This window comes from Phocoena sinus, chromosome 5 (genome assembly GCF_008692025.1).
Source record: "Phocoena sinus isolate mPhoSin1 chromosome 5, mPhoSin1.pri, whole genome shotgun sequence".
Taxonomy (NCBI): domain Eukaryota; kingdom Metazoa; phylum Chordata; class Mammalia; order Artiodactyla; family Phocoenidae; genus Phocoena; species Phocoena sinus.
In genome coordinates this window covers 78924134-78930941 of record NC_045767.1, presented here as the reverse complement: position 1 = coordinate 78930941, position 6808 = coordinate 78924134, and the positions used below count along the sequence as shown (strand labels likewise).

Here is a 6808-nt window from a genome sequence, read left to right as displayed (position 1 = left end):
GACGGGAGAGGCCACAACAGTGAGAGGCCCGCGTACCACACACAAAAAAAATCCTAGACTAAGTTAGAGCTTTTGTGAAATTTTTCAGAAATTCAGACTTTCAGGGTGACTTATTTTCTATCCCTCCAGTCACTTACCCTTAACTCTCAATTGAAAAATATTTTCTATTCACTCACTCATAGTTCACTGAAAGTCAAATTACAGATTCTCAGTTTTCTTTAAATGCTTGACAAGTGTCAAGTAAATTTTATGTAAGGTTCATTCTCATGTCATATAAATTTATATTTGTAAAAAGCATTAAACTTCTTCAAGCTCTGGGAGTAAAATATTCTAACTGATAATTTTATAGGTATATATTGAAGACAAGAAGATAAATGCATAGGTTTATTATTGTTTTTACTTATTCATCTTAGATGTTTTTATTGAAGTATAATGACATTATATTAGTTTCTGGTGTGCAATGTAATGATTTGATATTTGTATGTACTGCAAAATTATCACTACAGTAAGTCCAGTTAATATTCATCACCATACATAGTTATAACTTTTTTTCTTGTAATGAGAACTTTCAAGGTCCACTCTCCTAGCTACTTTCAAATATGCAATACAGCATTAACTATAGCCACTATGCTGTGCATTACATCCCCATGACTTACTCATTTCTAACTTGGAATTTTTACTTTTTGACCCATTTCCCCCATTTCACCTACTTTCCACTCTCCACCTCCTGGAAACCACCAATCTCTTCTCTATGTCCATGAGCTCATTTGTTTTTTGTTTGTTTGCTTTATTTTATTTTGTTTTTAGAGTTCACATATAAGGAAGATCATATCATATTTATCTTTTGCTGTCTGACTTATTTTACTGAGCAAAATGCCCTCAAGATCCATCCATGTTGTTGCAGATGGCAAGACTTCATTCTTTTTCATAGCTGAACAATGTCCCATTGTGTGTGTGTGCATGTATGTGTGTATATATATATAGATATATAGATATATAGATACATAGATATAGATAGAGAGAGATATAGATATAGATATATATATATATATCTCACATCTTCTTTATCCATTCATCCATTGATGGGCATGTAAGTTGTTTCCATGTGTTGGTTATTTTAAATAATGCTGCAATGAACATAGTGATGCATACATCTTTTCAAATTAGTGCTTTTGTTTTCTTTGGATAAATACACAGAAGTGGAATTGCTGGATAATATGGTAGTTTTAGTTTTAATTTTTTGAGGAAACTTTACACGGTTTTCCATAGTGGCTGCGCCAATTTACTGGGGGTTAGGACTTCAATGTATAAATTTAGGGAGACACAAATATTCCATCTATAAGAGCCACTTTTAAGACAGGAATCCTGATGTTGGAAGCCTTGATTGATGAGGGAGGGAGAGAGGGTGGATGAACAGAAATATGGAGAGGGATGTTTTGGGACTATCCCAAGTTATAAGGTAATACTGTCACAAGCAATGCAGTCTCATGCTGTTACAGAAGAAGAAAAAGATAAACTTGCTATGGTACAAAATATGATAGTCCATGAAACAGCTATGCTAATTGTGAAACATAAGTCATAGTTCAATCTGTTCAGTAATAATGTAAAATTCAAATATTTAGCAAAATTTTAACAAATTTGAAAAATTTATCAAAACAGATAGAATACACTGATGAAGTTTCAAATTGCATTCACCTAGACAAATTTTTCTGATGTCACCACCTAAAGAACCCACTAGAAAATTGTCCATGTTACTGAGATAGAAGATGAAGTTCATCTGACTTTGTGTTAAAAACAGGGAACAAAATGTTCGCCATCAGATTAAGTCATTCTGATATTGGTTCTATGTCTTATTCTTAAATAACTAACTGTTGAGATTCTTGATGATGGAAATGCTAGTTTCATTAGAAATTTCAGGAATTATGGGTCACTAGATAATGTGAATGGCTGTATTTTTTGGCCGAAAGAATGATTCTCATTATGTAATGAGGTCAACAGATCATGTCTCACTCTTACCCGTGCTCTCTGCTTGAGGGGTAGACCACTTTTGTCCTTGTCATACCACTCTGTTACAGTCTACAGTCTTCTCTCACGTTGTTTACTTTGATTGAACTGCTCTCCTTCCTTACCTGCCTTTGCAGGGCGAAGTCCCATTCATTTACGTTGCTACTTGTGGTAGGCAGAATAATGGCCACACAAAGATGCCTGAATCCTAAACCTGGAACCTATGAATATTAGATTATATGGCAAATGAGAACTAAAGTTGCAGATGGAAATAGGGTTGATAAAATCAGCTGACTTTGATATGGACAGATGTTCCCAGATTATTTAGATGGGTTCAGTGTAATCACAGGACACCTTAAAGGTAGAGGAGGGAGGCAGAAGAGAGAGAACCACAGGCACAGCAGCATGAGAACAGTGTGACAATCATAGTTGCTGCCTTTGAAGTGGAGGAAGCTTACTATAAACAAAGGAATGTGGGTGATTTATAGGAGCTGAAAAAGGAAACAAATTCTGCTCCAGAAGGAGTGCATCCCTGAAAACCTTTACTTTAGCCCAGTGAGAATCATTTTGGACTTCTGGTCTCCAGAACCTTAAGATGGTAAATTTGTATTGTTTCAAACTACTGAGTTTGTGGCAATAGTAATCTAATACAGTACTTAAATGGTCTTAAATGGAACTACCTTAAAGAAAGATTTCTGGAACATCTAGAACATTTCTCTCTGCTCTTCATAGCAGTTTTCTTAATTTTAATTGTATAAATATAGTTTAGTTAATGTTTGTCACCTATTTGAGAATGTGAGCTCAATGAGGACACGGATTATGTACATTTTATCCTAGAAATATTCTCAGTGCTTAACATAGGACCTGACTCAATAAATGCTTAATAAATACTTAATAGATAAAATTGATTTTTAAATAAGAAATTGAATAAGGTTTTCTCTTCTGTGGCTATCAAGGACCAATCTGGGGAAAATGAGTTTTGATTTCTTTATTTAAATATTTTAAGAAAGGGATCCCAGGAGAGTAAAAATACTTTACCCAGGGTCATACCTACTAGTGCTAAGATTTCCTCTCTGACTTAGAATATTTCTTCTGTCTTTTGAAGGCAGAGTATTCTCCTTCAGTCTGAATCCTAATCTATAGGACTATTTATAGACAGTCATAAAAATAGATGAGGCCCTAATCTGATAGAACTGGAATCTGAGAGAATAGAATCTAATCCAATAGAAAAGGAAGAGACACCTGAGAGCTCTCTTCCCATGTGTGCACAGAGAAAAGGCCATCTGAGGCCATAGAGAAGGTAGTGATCCACAAGCCAGGATGAGATCTCACCAGAAACCAATTTTGATGGCACCTTAATCTTTCAGCCTACAGAAATGTGAGAAAATAAATTTGTGTTGTTTAATCCACTCAAAAGAAATCAAGGCCTCATTATAAATACGGAATGTTTATTTAATAAATATATAGATGATATGAGAAATTAAAAACAATAATTTAAAAATTTATAATATTTTCCACATCAATATCGTTTTCATGATAGTTCTATGTTCAAGGACTGATAAGTAATACATAATAAGAAGAAAGAAATCTTACTTAAACAAGAAATGTATTAGCACTCAAAAATAAGATGTCATTACATTTTGTTAATGAAGCCATATACTAAGAGGATAACAAGAAAGCATGTTGTGTTATAATACTGTGAGTTAATTAATTGAACAAACATGGTTGGGCATTTATTATATACCGTGTCTTCTACTGGAGTCTTAGTGGAACAGATAGACAAATAAATCTGTATGATATAATATAGTAGAAACCATGATAAGTGAATACAAATACATACAGTCCATTAAAACACAGAAAAGAGAAATAATTCCCTAAGGAGAGAAGTATCTTAAAGAAGGGGAATTGAGCTAAGCCTTAAAAGACAAGGTGGAAAAATGGCTGCTTTGTGTTTATATATGCCAGAAAGCACGCTTTATTTACTTGTAGTGCTCATTACAAAACAAATATAAGATCCAGAAGTCTAAAGATTGGGAACTAGATCCCACATGCATGCCACAACTAAGAGTTCGCATGCCACAACTAAGAAGCCTGTGTGGGCAACTAGGGATCCTGCCTGCCGCAACTAAGACCCGGTGCAAATTAATTACTTAATTAATTAAGAAATATCTATTAGATATACAGTATATAAACATAGCACTACATTACTATAATGCTTGTAAAGGACATTGAAGAGAACATGGTGAACCCCAAATGTAAGATTTTCCTGTGGGCCCTGGGCAAAGATTGGGTAGTTGGGTGGGGAACTTCCTGTACCAGAGGGACAAACTATGGTCACAGATGGCCTTCTGGGTCATCGTGAGCTGCCAGTGCTGTAAGGAGTTCATGGTCTTCCTGGGTCTGGTGCCCCCATCACGGCGGGCCTCAGAGGCCTATCCAAAGATCTGAGTCCACCATCCCCAGGCCCGGCCTCTTGTAACCCCACCGTTCCCTCTGTGGCTTGCACCCTCACCACAGCTATTGATGCCACCATACCTGCCCTTTGCCTACTTCATCCAAGTGCCCTTCCCTCAACCCTGAGTGTTATCACCCTCTCTCCCAAGCTTGTCTCTCAGTGACTGAAGATCTCTGGGGTGGGGACTTCTTCATCATCCTGTTCCCCACCCCAGATGCAACTGGAGCCAGGCACCTACACCCTCCACATTCCCCCAAAGTCTCTCAATGTTCCAAGGCTCAGAAACTCACAGGGTGAGGAGAAGCCTGCCTGCTTGCCTGCTGACCCAGTGCTCTACTGGATATGTCCCCCCACCCCCTGACTCCTGTCTCAGGTGGCAGCTCCTGTCTTGAGTTTCTCTGTGATACTCCCCTTTCCTCCTCTTTTTCCGGAACCAACCTGCCCTGCAGTTTACCTGAACTGATCTTGATTTCTTCCATCTTGTAAATCCCTAGAAGGTGCTACTTGCTGGCATTTGAAAAATGAACACACCACTAGGCTATGTAACACACTTTTTTTTCTAGTGTGATTCTTACAAGACTGCATTTTAAAGAGCCTATGTAAAAGCAATGCATGTGCCTAATTATTAGTAACAAATGCCATGTACTTAGCAAATTGAAAATGCAATGATTTCTTAGACTTCTAAATGCTAATGAATTAACCGAAAAATCCAGAGCTGAGTTCCTTGTTGCTCCTTCTATACATTTTATAGAATTCTATTATAGAGTACCAATCAATTGAGAAAGCAATTCAAGTCAGAAGTGCTAGCTTATTCACAGGAACATTATTAAATCAATTAACCTAGTAATGGCATCTGCCAGTTCATTTTTAAGAAAGGTTCAGTAGCAATAAAATTAAACTACAGTCATAAATTTTCCTCTTTTCTAGGTATTGAAGGAAGAAAAAGACTAAAAATGGTTTTTAATTTTGTCTTTAACACTAATCAGATTGCTTTAAGAAGCTCAGAAACGGGTTATGCAATCAAATGAGAAATCTATTCTGAAGCATGTTCCAGTAAGTGAAAACTATTTTTATGTAACTTTTTTAATTGCTGAAAGTGCAGTTACCTTCACACATTTACCCTCTGTTTAGGGACAAAATGAAACAAGTCCACGCTGCTACATTTTACATCATGGTTCTTCTGCTTGATTTTTCCTCATCAGTTTATCTCCAGTACTCTAAACAGTCCCAGTTACTCTTAGGAAGATGTAACAGAATAGAGAATGTTGGAAAATAGTGCATTAAGAATGAAAAGCCAAACTTTCAGATGAATTTACTTAAGGTTTAATAAATCTGACCCTGAACTAGTTAGAAAATGTGAAATATTTAAGAAATAGTTAAAACATAGTCTTCCCTTAGGAATAATTGGCATTCCTTCTGATGAGTCAAGAGCATAAGTTAAAATCATTAGAAAAATAATGAATTTTTGTTATAGATGTGTGGGAAAATATAGGTTCCCTGTGTACTTAGAAAGCTAAAGTATACATAATGGACTGTTAAAAAAAAAGATAATTTCAGATGTTCGCAAAATAAGAAGGGAAGAAAAAGAATAAAACCAATTGGTTAATGATGTGAAAAATCAACATTTAATTAAAGAATGTTTGCCTCATGATGTTTGAAGTATATTCAGACAGCATTTTTTTTAATGTAGAAAGAAATCAAAGGAGCAGCTTATGTTGTTTTTTAAAAGAAAATTAGCTGTGTTTTTTTGTCTTTAATGAAACTGCTTCCAACAACTTTGAAATACAATTAAAAATAAAAATGTATGTATCCCAATTTAAAGATAACTTGCATATAGAACTTTTTATCATGCTGGCAGTAGCAATAAGTTTGGATAAAATGTAAAATTTGTACCTCATACTGAATGAAGGAAAAAGCAATCTTATTTCAGTTATCTTGTTGATTATATAAATGGCACTGCAAATCAGTAACATGTCAAAGATAGAAATTTCACATTTCAAATTGCTATAAAATCTTATTTTCAATGGGCTTCTTTTCCAATAGATGTTTTTAATATTTATATGATCATAAGAAAAATCACTGGTCAATTTCACATGTTACATCTTTAATGATTTCTTTCCTATTGCTTGAGTTTTGTTGTCTTATGTTTGGGCTTGCTACATTTTTGCCATACATACTCTGTGCTAATTAGACATTTAAAAAATATTACTGAATCAAATGTTATTCTAGATGAGGTTATGATTTATTAAATTGGTGCTACTGGAATATCTAAAAAGGTACTAAATCATTAAATAACCTGGTCTTCTAGCTTTAATATTCTAGATGATCATGCTTGGGAGATACTGAATG

General features: G+C 35.0%; 1 pseudogene; it reads left to right on the top strand.

Annotated features, from left to right (window-relative positions):
- Positions 1–4216: 4216 nt before the first annotated feature.
- Positions 4217–4820, top strand: LOC116753960 (annotated as a pseudogene).
- Positions 4821–6808: the final 1988 nt, after the last annotated feature.